The following is a 17,107-nucleotide window of genomic DNA, read 5'->3' as shown; positions in this document are numbered from 1 at the left end:
TATCCTATCCTATCTATATCATATCCAATTTTTTTCTTTAGAAAGAGATCGAATTTACAATCAACCTGATTTAAATAAAAATATTGGTTTTTCTCTGTCCCACACCAGAGGGCTCTTTTGACTTGGGACACAAGAATCTCTTAATCTTTCATTTTAGCAATATGCCTGGGTTTAGAGAAGGAGTGAGCCAATTCCATCTCCAAAGGCAGCTTGATATATTTGGGAATTTGGGCATAGTTTCTCTTACTACTTCCTACTGGAGGGGGCGCTGTATCTTGTGGGGACACAAAGAAAATTTTAGGATTATGGAGTAGTCCTTGAGGGTGTATTGTCTGAGCCAGTTGCCTTGAAACCATTTTGGATGTTGGATCATCTGGGCCATGGTGTCATCGGAGACCTTTTAGGGGGTCTTGGCTGGTCAAACCTGATGTATCTTAATCTGGAACAAATCCACAGCCTCTGGCTTTCTGTGGAAACAAAAGCAGAGCCTCCTTTCCAAAGCAACATATTCTTAGATCCAAATTTTGAAGTCAAGGTATCTTTAAAATATACATATTGGCTTAACTCAACAGCTTTTACAATCAAATGTTTTTCTGCAGTTGAACATCACAAAGACAACACAATCCAGATTTTCTGTGTAGTAATAATCCATCTTTATGTGGCTTATTTTTTATACTACCTTTACTGTCTCTTTAAAGACTTTATTTATAAAAACTATTTGTTTATATAACCGTATATGTTCCCTTTTCTCTCTCTTTCAAGCCTACGTACATTTTTACATACATTGTAAACCATTTAAAATTTTGTTCCATCTGAATCTGTCTTATTGTGAATCTATTGTTTTAAACTGCAGCATTACTAGGGCTAAAATAGCAGCTTTGGCTGGTGGCTCTGCCCACTTCAGCTTCCCAACTTGGTGGTGGTATGTTTACTGCCAGCTCTAGGAGCCATCAACTCTTAGAAACAGGTGTACTATGCTTCGATCAAAGCAGAGTGTAGCCCAGAAACCTCTTTGTGTGTGTGTGTGTGTGTGTGTGTGTGTACTAGCAAAGACTAAATTCACCACACAACATAATGTGCTGCTTGTAGACACCTCATTCCCGCCATACTGCCAGTCAAATGCGTATGCCAGGAACCCACCATAGTAGCTCAAACCTGCAGGCTGCCGCTAACTTGAAAGAGACAACTAGGAAGCTGTTTTTAGCTCCATTTTACAGTCTTGTTTCTCAGGTTTTAGGTGGAAACTCTTGCCAACCTGTTGAGTGCCATTTGTAGCTGGAGTTTTCTCAGTCCTGCCTGGCCCATGGTCAGGACAAATCTTTCTCACCTACCTGTCCCTCAGCCACTCAGACCCAACCAAGTAAACACACAGACTTATATTACTTACAAACTGGATGGCCATGGTAGGCTTCTTGTTATCTAGTTCTTCTATCTTAAATTAACCCATTTCTATAAATCTATACCTTGCCACATGGCTCGTGGCTTACCAGTATCTTACATGTTGCTACTCATGGCTGTGGCTGGCAGCATCTCCTGACTCAGCCTTCCACTTCCCAGAATACTCTTTTCTGCTTGTCCCACCTATACTTCCTGCCTGGCTACTGGACAATCAGTGTTTTATTTATCAGTCAATCATCCACAGCATAATCACAATAAAAATACTTCAAAATTTTCTGAATAGAATCCCTGTTTCAAAAACTTAAGACAAGAGAAAAACCTTGATTTTCTTCTTTGAATGACTCCCACAGACAGATATGGTTAATAATTTATCATCCTACTAGATTCAGGATATTAAACATATCCCACATCACCAAATGATGACTATATTTTAATGTTTATTAATATTCATGAAAGCAGAACAATGTTCTAATGATGTAAATAGACCTCCACAGTGCCCAGTAGCCACCACCTCTTCTGCAGTGCTAACATTTCTGAAGCCTTGGGTCCAACGTTGTCAAACTTTTTCATGGGAGTGTTTTAAGGGCTTGTTCTGTTAAAGGTAGTTTAGCAGTGATCTGAGGACTAACAGCTAATGTACGTTCAGATATGGAGGTAGACGAAAGTATGACAATTTTTGCCACTAGGTGGCAGGAGTTTGCCATGGTCTTGAGTCTCAGCCATGCTGGGAAGTAGAGAAAGCAATTTAATTAAAAAGAATTAAATTTCCTACAGAAAATGACTCTATACCACCACATACCAGTTCAACTGAGTTTGGGTTTGGGTATGGAAATATGAAATTACAGTTGATGGAATAGTTGAAGTAGGTTCCAAATAAAACAGTTCAAGGTTATTCAAATTTCAGAAAAACAGTTTCAAACATTAAAAAATACTATTTAAATTAGTTTGTATTCTATATCATGAATATATATTTTTATATTTCATCTTTATTGAAATTTAAATTGTCAGAGTATTTAGCACAGCAAAATTCACTAAAATTTCACATTTTACTCTTGAAAGACACATTGCAAACCTATATAAGGCTCCTGTCCTCTGACCATGATATGCCTTTCCACAAGTATTTTTACCCTTCACTGGTCAGAATTTGGTATTTGGTTAAGCATTGTCTTTATATATTTATATTTCAAGAAAGAAAACTCAGTCTTGGACAAAGAAATATCTCAAAAGTATTCTTTTCTGACAACATAATTGTTATTGAATCTACTTTCTGTTTGAGGGAATCTCATTTTGAACCTTTAGTCTCCCTTGTCCGATTGATTTAAATGTTGTGTGGAGAGAGATCCTTGTTTGTCATCCAATGAACGCCGACACTAACACATTATCTGTAGTTCTAATCAGGAAATAAAGTTACATAAGTTTTTTTAGGCTTTCATTTGACCAAGGAATTGTAGCGCTTCTGTTTCTGTCTAGTTTCTCCAAAGACAGTGTTGACTTCTCCCTAAACAGCCTCCATTGTTCCTTATATGTCGATCCTGTCACCATTCCTCTGGATGACACTCTTGCCCTTTTCCTTAGATCTTTTGAGTGTCCTAAAAGCCCCTGTTGAAATCAGAATTCAACTCTAGCCTCAGCAGGTTTGGGTCAGGCTCTCTGGTTAATAATTAATTCCATGCTTTAGATAAAGGTCAGTCAGATATTGTTTTTCTTCCTGAGTCCCTTAGTGGTCCAAACTCCCTAGGATCATTTGCTACCTAGAGCATATCCTAGGCCTCTTAACCTTCTTGCTATCTGAGTATTTCTTCCTGTGCAGACCTTGTCTTCCTTTCATAAAAAATTCACAGGATGAAAGTACATTTTTTAATAGAACAGTGCTTAGGTACCTGTTAACCCTTGTATCACCCAGCAGCCCTTTCCTATGTGAAGAGCAAGTTAGATGAGAGTATTCATCTCAAGCTGAGGCTTTTAGCAAGTAAGTAAAGCTCTTCGTTACTGAAGAAGTGTTGACAATTATTTTTTATATTTTTCAGAGAAAACACTCTGCAAAATACTGAGAATATGAAGGTATATGAGATGAGTAAGACTGTAGTTAGAGTTTTTCTGCCTGGCCCATAGGACAAATCTCTCTCACCCGCCAGGCCCATAGATGTTCAGAACCAACCAAGTAAACACACAGAAACTTACATTGTTTACAAACTTTATGGCCGTGGCAGGCTTCTTGCTATCTAGTTCTTCTATCTTAAATTAACCCATTTCTATTCATCTATATTTTGCCACATGGCTCGTGTATAGATTAATAGAAATGGGCTAAATATAAGAGTAAGAGCTAGACAATGGTAGGCCTGAGCTAACGGCCAAGCAGTTTAAATAATATAAATGTCTATGTGTTTATTTTACAAATGGGTTGTTGGACTAACAGGGCTTGGTGGCACCTGGAGAGAAGCTCTCCAGCTACATAAGATCTGTCCTTCATGGACATAACGGCTACAGTGAAGTAGAGATGACAGTGTGGGAGTTCAGGTGGGAGATTCTTAAGAGATCATGGGAATCTAGAGAATGGTAGGCTAGTCAACACCTGGGTAATCCAGGAAGCTATATAAATGACTGGTTCTGTGTAATAACATACCTTGGGAGTGATTTCACCACCTAGTTATGCTCAAATACCTTGTGGGTCAGGGATTTGGAAAGGGTGCATTGAGGTCAGTTCTCTGATGCAGTGTCTGGGATCTCTGCCAGCAACACTCAAATGGCTGGAAAATGGAATTGTGGGAAGTGTCCCAACTCACATGTCTGGCACCTGGGCAGAGACTATCATCTGCAGCACCTGCACATGGCCTCTCTGTGTGACCTGAGCTTCTTCACAACATGAAAATCCCATCCACAGGCAGGTGAGGATTCCAAAACATATGTACAGTGAGAGATATTGTAGCCATCTTTGGAAAACTCAATATGTTTCAGAGTGTTTTCTGAATTATCTGGACCTAAAGGATGTGTGAAAGTTAGCTGGGCAAAATGTTAATGTGTTGTGGAATATGTGGAATTAAAGAATGTATATAATTTAACTGTATGAGATGGAAGTATCCCAGGCAGAAGGGATAGATGAGTCCATGCCTGGAGTCAATAGATGAATTTCAGTGAACAACTAAATGGAACTCAGAATCTCTGAGGCTAAGAATATGAGTAGGAATTTGTAAGTGGTGAGCCTAGATGGGAAGGTGGTAATGGTTTCTAGGCAGCAGCTCCTTCAGGGCAGGAGGAATAATCATGAGTCTTTAAGGAAGACATACAAGCTAAGACCTGTGCTGTACTAAAAATAATCATTTTAGATGGACTTCGAAAATGGAAGAGTGCCAGGAGGAAACGGAAGACCAGCAAGCAGAAGATTGAAAGCCTGTTTAGAGGTCTCTTCTGATTAATTTCAAGTTCCAAGGGTGGGGACGGGTCACCCTGAGGTTTGATAATTAGCAAGAAGGACTTAAAGCAATCACTGGAAGGTATTACATTCAATTAATTCTTAAGGTTTATTGCAATGAAATGACACAGATCAGTGGTTCCCAACTCTGGAGAGAGGGCAGTTCTACTCAGTGTAACTAGGGGAGGGTTGCTGAACAAGGAGTAAAAATCAATTTGGTAGTGATCGAGTCGGGTTGATTGAGAGCAGAGGTGCTGTTGGTGAGAAATGAAGCCACGAAAATACCTGGATGGCAAGATGATGGAAGGGAGGAAGAAATGGGAGTGCTAACTCAGGTTTAGAGCTTGAGGTGATAGGTCTACATCCTAAATGTTAACTAACCCCATAATGGTAGTGGTGGCCAAAGTAGCCCACCTGTATCAGTGGAAGGACGTGAACCAGTGGCAGAGATAGAAAGAATAGCTATGTGCACAACCTGGAGGGAGAAGGGAGTGGAGTTTTCAGGAATATTTTTTTTTCTTTGTCTGCCCTACTCTGGGATTAGGAAATTACCTTGAAGAGGCCTCCTCCCACAACCAGACATTTTTGAGGAACCACTCTTTATAGCATCGCTAATAACATGCCACCTCATTGGAGGCATTCTACCATCCTGCAGGATAGGTTTTATTTACCATATAAATGTGAGTTATTTTTTAGTCAATGAAACCAATTAACATGGTTGAGATTTATTTCACATAGAATGGTAGTTTTGCACAATTTTAGTTCATAATCTCTCCCATCTCAAAAGTACCTGTTGCACAACTCAAAACTTTTATCTATGACAGACATCGGGTTAGTTTCTTACAGGAACTTGGTGATGCTCAGTGCCTTAGCAGACCCATGTACCTTTGCTTAGCATTACCTATTACTTAACTTTAGCCTCCATTTACCTTTTCCCTTGTAAAAGTGTTTTGGGGAATTAACAGAGCTAAGATGCCTCCCTTGGGTTTGTCTCTACATTTTATACTTCTCCCAGTGAGTGAAATTTCCCAAGACCCTAGCTCCACCTCTACAGAGTGATTGAGTTGCCATTGTTAGGCTGATCTCCTGATAATGGTGGCATAACTGTAAGGCAAGCAAGATCCAAAGCCAGGGATAGAAATGGGATGTCACAGTGCTGTAGGCAGATATTACCAGAGGTGGGAAACAAGTACATCAACTTTTCAAAGTGGTAACATAATGGTACCCCCATAATGGTGGGCTCCAGCTTGGTGCATCATTTCCCCAGAACTAGTGGTCACCCTGTTACACTAGTCTGTCTTTCATACATCTATAGGCAACTGGTCACTTTTGACATTCATGCCGTACTCTGTAAGGATTGCTATCTGCCCTCCAATCTCTCCCAGTTGCCTAAATGGAAATTTCATTACTGGGCCTTATGAATTCCTGTTACTGACTGAACATGTGCCACAAGCCTTGACTGGAACACACACTCACATGTATGTGGCCTGAAGTATGATGGTAAAGCTTCCAATTATATATCTAAATATCTATTTGCCTCCACTTATATAACAAGGTCCCTGATAGTATTCCTTGAGACCATTTATTTTGTTTCTATCTATGTATCTATTTATTGTTTTGAGAACCCAATAGCCATAACCTTAGTGAGTCGTGCCCCAAGGAACCAGATCTGTAATCTGAGTCAGTGACGGAGCTCCTCATAGAATGTATCATATAAGTCAAACTGCCTTCACTCTGCCCAAAAGAGTGAGGGAACTTCTTGTTTGACTTGGAAGAACCAATCTACCTCTTGGTGTATAAGATCATGGCAAGGGGAGAGGAGGCTGACTGACATAAGAAACCATAGAGTGACATCTACTTCTTCTGAAGATCTGGACTTTTAATTTGTCAGGCTGACTCAAAACACTGAATCTTTACCAAGTGGTCCACACTAGACCAAGGCCTGGAACATTTTGGGGCTCATGAGGTTCAGTAACTGAGTATAACCTAGAGAAAGGCTACTGCTCCTTGTCTCTATCTTTCCTTTCTAAATTTATTTATTTTTATTTTTTACACTATACTTTGACTATGTTATTTCTCCTCCCCTAGCTCCTCCCAGATCCTCCTCACCTACCTCCCCACTTAAGTTCATGTTCTTTCTACTTCACTTTCTGAAAACCTCCACAAAAAGACAAACAAACAAACAAAAAGACAAACAAAACAAGCAAAACAAGGCATGGAGTCTATTTTGTGTTGAGCAGCTGCTCTGGGGCATAGGACTTGCCCTGGGGTATGGTTGACATGCTTAGTGACATTCCACTGAAGAAAACTGGTTTTCCCTTTCCTAACAGCTATCAATTAAAAATGGCTTCTTTGTTAGGATGAAACTTTATGTCCATTTTCCCTTCTCAGTGCTTGGACTCTTTTTTTCTGGTTTAAAGCTGTATAGCTCTTGTGCATGCTTTCACTCTCTCTTAAAATTCATAAGTGTATCTGTCCTGTTGTGTCTGGAGGACACTGTTTCCATCAAATCATTCATGTCCTCTCCTCTAGCTAGTACAATCTTTTAGGTTGATGCTTGAGCCTTGAATGGAGGGGGTGGGAACTGATAAAGACATTCCATTTGGGGCTGAATACTCCAAAAACTCTCATTCTCTGCACATTGTCTAGCTATAGGTCTCTTAGCTAATCACCATCTACTGCAAGAAGAAGATACTCTGATGAGGGCTGAGTGATGCTTTGCTCTGTGGGCATAGCAATATTTCTTTAGGAGTCATTTTATTGCTGTGTTCCTTTAGTGGAATAAAAGTAGCAGGTTTTCTCACAGAGCCTATGATCTATTTAGTCTCAGGTTCTTGGCCACTCCAGCATTGTCAGGTATGGGTTCTATCTCCTGAAGAGGTCCCTAAATCCAATAATTTTTAAAAAGTAGGCAGTTATTCCTATAACATCTGTGCCACTATTGTGCCAGTGTAACTTGCAGACCGGCTATTGTTCATATAAGTAGCTTCTGAGAAAACTGGGAACCCTCAGGGATTAAGCCAGCTGATGGCAGAAAGGCCACACAGGGCAGGGAAGGGTAGAGTATTAGGATTCCTGTGGACCTAATGTATCTGCCTTATCATGGGAGACAATGCTATAGATTCCCTTGGACTTGGGTATCCACAGAGCATCCCTTATAGGTAGAGGCTGGGGAGAATGTAGGGACACTCAGCACAGTTCTTTGTGGAGTGCTTGCTCCTAGCTGAAGGTCTAGAAAGCTGAGACAGATTCAATCACTGCCTTCTCAACATTTTCAATTTACTCCATTGCTTCAGAATCAGATTATTGATTTCATAAGTTCTAGTCAACCCTAGCAGGCAAAGCAAAAATATTATAGACTGTGTATCTTCAACAGCTGAAATTTATTTCTTCCCAGTTACAGACCCAGTAATGACAAGATTATGGTGCCAGCCTGGAACAGGATGAGAGCCCTTTCTCTGGCTTGTAGATGGCAACTTTCTCATTGTGTATTTACACAGAAGTGGGACTGAGGGCAGAACAGGCTCTCTCATGCCTCTTCTTAAAATGGCATTAGTCTCATCAATGAGGCCCAGCCTCATAGCCTTACCTAAACCAATTTTTCCACCAAAGGCAGATAATTCAAATAGTGTCACAATGGGAATAGACTTTTGATATATGAGTTTTAGGAGACATCATTGAATTTATCTCACTTGGGCTACTCAGAAACCCCTCACTCAAACTCAGTCACCCTAGAAAGGTGAAAGTTCATTTGTTCTTATGTTGGCAGGGCCACCTTCCCCAGGAGACTGATGAGTCCTAACCTGTGGATTTTTCTCTTTTGAAATATGTGACATATGTGTGTGCATGTATGTGTGTGAATATATATATATATATATATATATATATATATATATATATATATATATATATATCTTGACTTGACACTTGTAAGCTGTCTAGACTTTTCTTGTAGCATATGTCCACAAGACCTTGGGTATTTTTCTTGGTGAAGCGCCTCTGATAATTATGAGAAGATAACAAGTCTACTTCAGCTCCTGCAGGTCTCCTTTCACATTCTCGAGGAGGGAATGAGTTTTCCAGCCTTTCTGATGTCTCCGTTGAGGTGAAGGTAGAGAGGCAGTAACGCTGAAGAGGCCACCAGAGTACACAGAGAACAGCGGCTGCCACCCACGGCCTGTTTAGCACTGCCAGCCACCCACTCGGATGGGTCAGGACTCCTCTGCAGAGCGTTGGTGCTGAACAAAATATTAAACAAGCAGTAACACAGAACAGATGTGGCCCATTAACCGTCAATACATCCACACAGGTGCAGATGAGCTTGTGGATGCTAGAACTCCTACGTACCTTTTAAGCAAGAAGTTTTCTGAAACGGAGGGGCTCAGAGTCTGCGGTGGGGTGGCTATGGCCTGAAGCTTGCCTTGAGTGGTGCCGCCCTAGCTTTGAAGATGTCTCTGGCCCTTTACTTCTGTCGTTCCTCACTTCCTGCAGAGAAATCTCTTGCTGTGTTGAGGTAGAGAGTTAATGGAAACAAACACCCTTCCAGTTTAGCTCTCCCAAGGAGAAAAGGCCTCTCTCTGAACTCGAGTCTAAATGTTGAAAGGGTAGGGTTAGAGTTAGGGTTAGGCTTAGAGTTAGGAATTGGTCTACTTTAGGTCATGTGCCTATCCCTAGTCCAATCATCGTTGACAGTGGAATGGGATCATGCTGTGCAGTATTAGTGATCTCCCCCTTCTCTCCTTCTCCCTCTCTCCATTTCGTTCTCTCTTTCCCTCTCTCCCTCTCTCCTCCCTCCCTCTCCCTCTCTCTCCCACCCTCCTTTTCCTCTCTCTACTCTCCCTCCCCCTTCCTTCTGCGGTTTTATTAGATTACATCATTTGAATTTGATTCCTATGAAAGTGATAAGGAATAGTCCCCACCGACCCCACCCCCCCCTCCATAAAAAAAAAAAAAAAAAAAAAATACAGAAGCACTAGCAGGCAACCAAATGATCAACTGCCTGCATGGTGATGAATACCGAGGACATCTTTCTCCACAGAATTGTGTGATACTGTTTATTCAAGCCTGTCCTGAAGGCGGCTTCTGAAACAATTTTTGGAAAATTCCAAAAGGTTGACTCTCGCTAATTCCAGCGGTGGAAGAAGGACGGGCTGCTGGGTAAAGTGAGTTCCCTTCTGTGGGTGTGCAGGTGTCCAGGAGGTGTGCAATGGATACTACTGCAGGGCAGAGAAGGTCATGGGGCCAGATCACTGCTCCAGAAGCCCTTCTTCCTGTTTTGCACATGCAGATTCAGACAGGGATGGAAAGGAAACTCCTCATGATGCCATGAGGAGAGGTGGGTTAATATGCCTCATTCTCTGTTGGAAAGGCTTATTTTTGTCAGCTGTGGGTGGGTTAGGGTTAGAAGGGAATTGATGATATTTAGGTATGAGTGGGAAAACCTGCCTCCAGCTTCCATTCACTGCCTTTCCCTGTAGATGGCTGTTTTGAGGAGGTAGGGTGAGAGGGGGGTTGAAAAGGGAGGGGAGGCTGCAACGGGAGGTTACTCCAGGCAGAACCAGGCTGAACAGCTAGTGAGCAAGAACATTGACAACTGGAGGGGAGCTAAGCCATAGGAAAGGACAAGGCAGAAGAGACATTTTCCTGGGAGTGAGGAGGTGGATGCAAATGGATGAAGGTCCCCAGTGAGCAAGGTGCAGAGAGAGGAGCTGCTGGGATTTGAAAGCCAGGCATGATTTAGAGAAGCAATGATATGAAGAGGAGGATGAAAGGGGAGATATAATGTTAGTGACTCAGTCATGCATATGAATAACATGAGCCACCATGATGGAAATGTCTATTGCAAGCTACTGAGTACGGGAGGTAAACCATAGGAGGGAAAGGATTGCAGATAGATCTCCACAGCTTCCCTTCCTTTGCTAATTTTATCCTGCATCCTCTTGGTAGATAATTCATTTATTCTGAATGCTTACCATTTGCCAGGCATGAGGCTAACCACATCCTTAGCATAATCTCATTTGCCTCAGGGCAAACCTACTTAGCAAGAGGTGTTATGCAAGCATTCTAATAAATATACGGATGGATAAATAGGCCTGAAGAGTTGGCAAGCTGTCTGAGACCTGACAGCTGGGCTTTGAACCATGGCAGCTGGATGCTAGTGCCTGGAGTCAAGCCTTGGCTATTCACTCAAGTTTTTTCTTTGGCCCAGTGCATCAGTTTGCTAGGGGTACCAGGGCAAAACATCAGAACTAGACGCTTAGAACAATATACATTTGTTGTCTCATAGTTCAAGAGAATCTAAAATCAAGATGTCATCACACTGCCTGAGATGGTGCTAGGGGAAGATCTGCTCTGTGCCTCATTCCTAGGTGATGCTGGTTTCTTAGCAAGTAGCAGAGACCCATATTGGCGCATCCCATTTTCCCAGCATGTCTTTTTCTTTTTGTGATATTCTTTTTATAGAGATGTACTGAGTGCAGCTACCCTTTAATTTCAGCATGACTTCTCCTTAACTAATTATATTTGTAGTGACCTTATTTCCAAATAAGGCCCTGTTCTGAGACACAAGGAACATATGCATGAGGAGAGGAAGCAATGCAATGCCTAGCACCTAGAAGCCCTGCATGGCATCCTGTGTTGGCAATACTCTTGGGGTCTGGCACAGTCTCTTGTTTGGTGGGTGTCCTCTGGCTTTGCTGCTGTCTCTAGGGCTCAGCTGTGGCCACACACTGCAGTGATAGCCTTGGCTAGATGGGCCAGAGTAGCTGCCAGGGGGCAGGTGCTCTATCCCTGCCAACATGGCCAGCTGCATCTCTGTTGTCATCACTGACAGACTGGAAAAGCTGCTGTCAGCCACTTTAAAGCAAATCCACATCTTCCATTTATGTGTGTCTCCATATATGGTGCTGGTGTGTTTTATAAATGATTTTGAAAAATGACTTTGTTTTCATTGAAAATACATCATGATTCATCCCCCTTCCCTGTATGTGGACCCAAACTGTCAAGTATAAACTGTCTTTGCACCTAGGGATCCCCGCTATTTTGAGACTAAGATTATCCACATCCCTTTTCTTTTTTAGAATGCCTTCTAAAGCTAAGGCCTGTTAAACTACCTGCTTGTCAGGTTTGTATGCAATGGCTTATTTGGTGGCGATCTGTGACTCGAATGATTCTATTAACTCCCCCTAAAAGCAAGCCTCTTTGGTGTTACTCCTCTTTCTGGTTTGGAAGTCTGCAGGGGACACACATAGTCACATTCACCTTTACTGTATAATGTTCCAATCAGCAGCCAGCATAATGAAATCCAATTAATGTGTTAGGCTGTTGTGATTCTAAAAATATTTCCCATCCCCTGGAGGTGCTGAGGAAAATTGAAGGAATCAAGGTATTATAGCCAACCCATAATTTGCAGAGAGATTCTTCAATCATGTTGGGGTTGGGAGATTTGTTCCTGAGAAAACAGAAATAGATCATCTCTCCAGAATGAGGCTGTGAGGGTGTTCCAATGACCCTCGATTCAGATCCCAGGTCTCACATGCAGTTCTAATGATCCTTCAGTGCAGATACATATGAATTATTAAGGTCAGTTAATTAACACATTTTTCTTCTGCAGAAGTAATTAGATGAATAGAGCCCTTGCCCTCTTTTTTTTTTTTTTTTCCCCTCCTGGCAGTGGCTCTGAGCTGCAAAGAAGTGGTAAACATATTGCTACACAGATGCTAGCCAGAGAAGTGATTTTCTGGTTTCTGTTTGATTTTTGAAGTGTTATCCTGCCACTGAAAGCTGCCTTCACTTGAGATAGGGAGGGGAGGGCAGAAGGGGGAGAAGGAGGAGGACAGCAACAAGCCTGTGTGCGGCTTCCAGAAGCATCTTCTAGCACCTAATGTTCATTCACCGTTCTACGTGGCTTGGGGCTCTGCAGTTTATAATTTTATACCACCCACCCCTGCAAGCTTCCAATGGTGAATAGTGAATAGTTATTATAACTGCTTGGATTGTCATTCCAAGGTCATCTGTCCTCTCACCCCAGTGTGGCCACACATTTTTAAATTGCCAGAAATTAAAGTGACTGGTCCAACATTGGTGTGTTCTGATTTTCTGGGTCAGTGGTTCCCATGACCACCTTTGTACCAGCATCATCTGAGCTGTATAATCAAGCATAGAACTCTCACCATCTCTGGGGATGGAGCCCAGAACTCTGTGTTTTAAGAATCTCCCAGGTAAGTTAGTCAGGATTAAAACAAAAACAAAAACAAAAACAAAAACTGGCGCTCTTGGTAATAAAGAAGGCTATTTGCATGTTGTCACTCTACAGATGGTTCTGATGTCTGGCTCAGGAGGCAAACAACTAAAGCATGTTGGTGCTTAGTTAGGGGGTGTGGTAGAAATTACTGAGCTTTGCCCAGTGGCTTTGTTTCTAAGATTTCCACTTAAAAGAACTTCAGAATTTTGCAGAAATTGTAGGGGCTGCCTTTCAAAGTAATGTGTAGTTGGAGAGAAGGCTAAAAACCCAGGTTCTAATCACCACTGCCCAGAACCCACTGTATCACCTGTGAGATAGGCTTAGTAACAATGACTAAATAATAGTATAGGGCTTTGAGACAGAAGCAAGATGCAATGCAAAAAAGTCTAAGTAAATCTTATGGCAATGTTTTCATAGGAGGATGGTGATGGTAATGATGACTTGAACAGGGCCAATAGAGGCTAACCAGCAGAATGAGGGCTTGAGAAGAGGGGATGAAAACCACCGGTATACTCAACAAATTCTATTTCCTCATTGATCATTGCTTAGCAAGGTTCTCTGTCTCTGTCTCTCTCTCTATCTCTCTCTGTATATGTGTGTGTGCTTCATATGTTTCTTCTGGAATGTTTCTCCCACCTTATTCTCTTATCTCCGATTTTCTTATTTTTAACAATATTTTACCTTAAAAAATACTGTGGGGCTGAGGTGATGACTAAGTGGGTCTAGGGCTTACATTTTCAGAGGTTTAGTCCATTATCATCATGGTAGGACATGGTGGTGTGCCCGCAGACATGGTGCTGGAGAAGGAGCGGAGAGTTCTACATCTTGATTCTCGGGCAACAGGAAGTGAATTGTGTCACTGGGCATAGCTTGAGCATAGGAGACCTCAATGTCCATCCCCACTGTGACACACTTCCTCCAACAAGGTCACACCTTTTAGTAATGCCACTCTCCATGGGGACCATTTTCTTTCAAACCACTACAGAAGGTTATTGTGAAAATTTATATGAGATTATCTATATTTTTTTGTTTGTTTTGAGACAGTCTCATGTAGCTTACATAGGTTGGCCTCAATTTGCAATGTAGCTGATGCTGGCCTTGAACTCCTAATCTCCAGCCTCAAAATCATAAGAACTGGGATTAGTAGTATGTGGTACCACATCCAAGTATAGTTTGAATTTATCCTTAATGCAAATGTCCCTATGTTTTACTATAGAAATCAATGGATGATTATAAAGGACTGTCTTAACCTTACTTTGTTGTGAGGTATCCATTAGAGAAGACCACTAGGATATGGGCCCAGGCCAATAGAAAGTCTTTGTTAGCCAGCCAGTGACTACACTTGGTGTTTGGGACCCAAGTGTGGTCTTGAGTTCTTATCAAGATGAGCTTTTAAGTGCAAAAGCCATACCTTGGGTTGACATATCCCAGTTAGCAAAATAGTTAGCCAGAACCAAAACTACTAAAACTAAAAAACAAGGTTAATACATTTGAGAACTTTCCTAGAACTATGGACTTTGATGGATTAGGTCTTTGTTCATGTTATGGCAGGTGGTGCTGCTGATGTGCTGGGTTCCAGGCCCGAATGGTACTTCCATCGTGGTGTCTGAGGCCCTCTTATACTTTGTGTGTGTATAATATATGCAGTATGTGACTGTTATTCTATTATATAGTATAAAAGTATTATTTTTGAAAACACATCTGATCCCTCCCCAAAGTGTAGAATGACAATTTTGCTTCTGTTTCTTTGCTTATGTGGAGATGAAGTTTAAAGTGCATAGCAATTTGCTCAGGGTCACAAAGGTGCTAAATTGAGAGCCGTGGATCTGACCCTGATTGACTTTAGATTTGCTCTCTCTTCCTTGCTTTTGGATCATTCTTCTGAAAGCTTCCTTTTTGGTTATCCTGTCCTGGCTTGCATGACAGGCCCCAGGGTACTCAAGTATGTATGTGTGTATGCGTGTGTGTGTGTGTGTGTGTGTGTGTGTGTGTGTGTGTGTGTGTGTGTTGTGGGAGGTGGAGTCAGCTCTTCAAGCTGTGCTTCCCATCCTTAATCTCGTCTCCATTCTGTTAATACTTTGTGTTCGTCCTAAAACATACATGCAATCATTGCTGCCTTAGGGCCTTAGATGGGTTATGACTTCTAGTCAGTATTGGTACCTACTTCAGTGGGTGATGTCATCAAGATTGTGGCATCTGTATGATGTCCTCTGAAGATATTCGATTATATATGTCAATGTTTTGAATAGGTGGAGCTAGATTAAATGGTACAAATTCTCTTCTGGCTGACCCTCCATGGAGGCATGACCAGGACAAATCACTTCTCTGTGTCTGACACTGAGAATGACAGGGCTCCCGATCTGCAGCTGCCGTGAGGAAAGAATGACTGAGGGAGGGCACTTAGGCCAGTGTATGCTGTGAGCACTCAGATCACGCTGGCTGCTATCATTATCTTCAGCTTTGCTGCCTGATGTCCCGTCTCCTCCCCTCACCCACCATGCTCTGCTTGTCTCTCCTGAGCACTGAAGCCTGCCCCCTACTCTCCTTACACATGCATTTCCCCCATTTTTCTTATTGTCAATCTAACAAATATTCCATTGGTTTTCCAGCTTAGTTCAGACATCATCTTCTTAGAACCATTTGCAATGCACTCCCCTCCCTTGTCCATTGGGCCTCCAATATGCCAAAGCAGTTTTTTTCTTGTGGTTGTGTCTAGTATTCTTACCAGCTTACTACTGTCTTTTTCCTTGAATTTTAGGCCTCTTGAAAACAAGTCGGGACTTTATCTCCAGTCCCCACCGAGTCCAACACAAGACTCAGATTTTGTTGTGTGTGGCCAACTGCTGCAGAGTGAATGCCAATGTGGGTAGGAATTTCTACTATGAATACTATTTGTAAGCAACTGAACCCACAATTGCTAATTTGGGCTTAGATGGAATTTGTTGACTAAGTAGCTCACAGTCCAAGAAGTTCTTCTATCCTAGGCCAATGCTGGGGTGTTCATTGCCAGTGTGGGTCATGAGGTGCTATCCCTAGATCACTGCCAGTGTTGTCTCTGGAAGGAAAACATCTGTCTTGCAAGCTCTGGGTGTTGCCTTCTAATTATGCTACAGTTTTAATAATCTCCCATGAGTGCACCTGACTTTGAGTGGTGGTAGGTACCTGTGTATCTAGTCTTCTACATAGACTGCAAGGAAGGTGGTAAGGGAAAAGCGTATTTTGATAACACATGAGCGAATAAAGTAAGTATAGCCTATTGCAGGCAGATGTTCTAGAGGCATTGAATGAGCAGAATACAGCACTGGGGAGGATTGAGGTTTGTTGCAGTGCTGGTAGACACTGAACCATGCCATCATGTGTTAGAGAAGAGGAGGCTTTCTATGCAGCAAGAGGACATGGATATGATAAGATAAAAAGGGAAATTATTGAATCTACTTTTAAAAAGGAACTACTTGATTTAAATGGGATAAGTAATGAAATTTTTTGTCTGAGTTTATCAAATATTACTGGACTGGACATTGTTAATATATATAATGGAGGTTTTTGTCTGAATTTGTCAAATGTTGGTGGACTAGACATTGTTAATGTAAGTCTTTACTGTATATATTATATATACTTATTGGATAGTTTTTCTTGTATTAGTTATAAGCTTTTTAAAATTTTAGACAAAAAAAGAGGAAATGTGGTGGTATTATGTTCCCCAAAATATTGTGCACCCTAATAAACTTATCTAGGGTCAGAGAACAGAACAGCCACTAGATACAGAGGCTAGAAAATGGTGGCACTCACGCCTTTAATCCTAGCATTCCAGAGGCAGAAAGCCATCTGGATCTCTGTGAGTTCAAGGCCACACTGGAAACAGCCAGGGATGGTGACAGGCGCCTTTAATCCCAAGAAGTGATGGCAGGAAGCGGAAAGGTATATAAGGTGTGAGGACCAGGAACTAGAGCTGGTTAAGCTTTGAGGCTTTTGAGCAACAGTTCAGCTGAGATTCATTCTGGACAGAAGCTTCCAGTCTGAGGAAACAGGATCAGCTAAGGAACTGGCAAGACCTCTTA

This window comes from Onychomys torridus, chromosome 3, assembly GCF_903995425.1.
Source record: "Onychomys torridus chromosome 3, mOncTor1.1, whole genome shotgun sequence".
NCBI lineage: Eukaryota > Metazoa > Chordata > Mammalia > Rodentia > Cricetidae > Onychomys > Onychomys torridus.
This window is presented reverse-complemented; position numbering follows the sequence as displayed.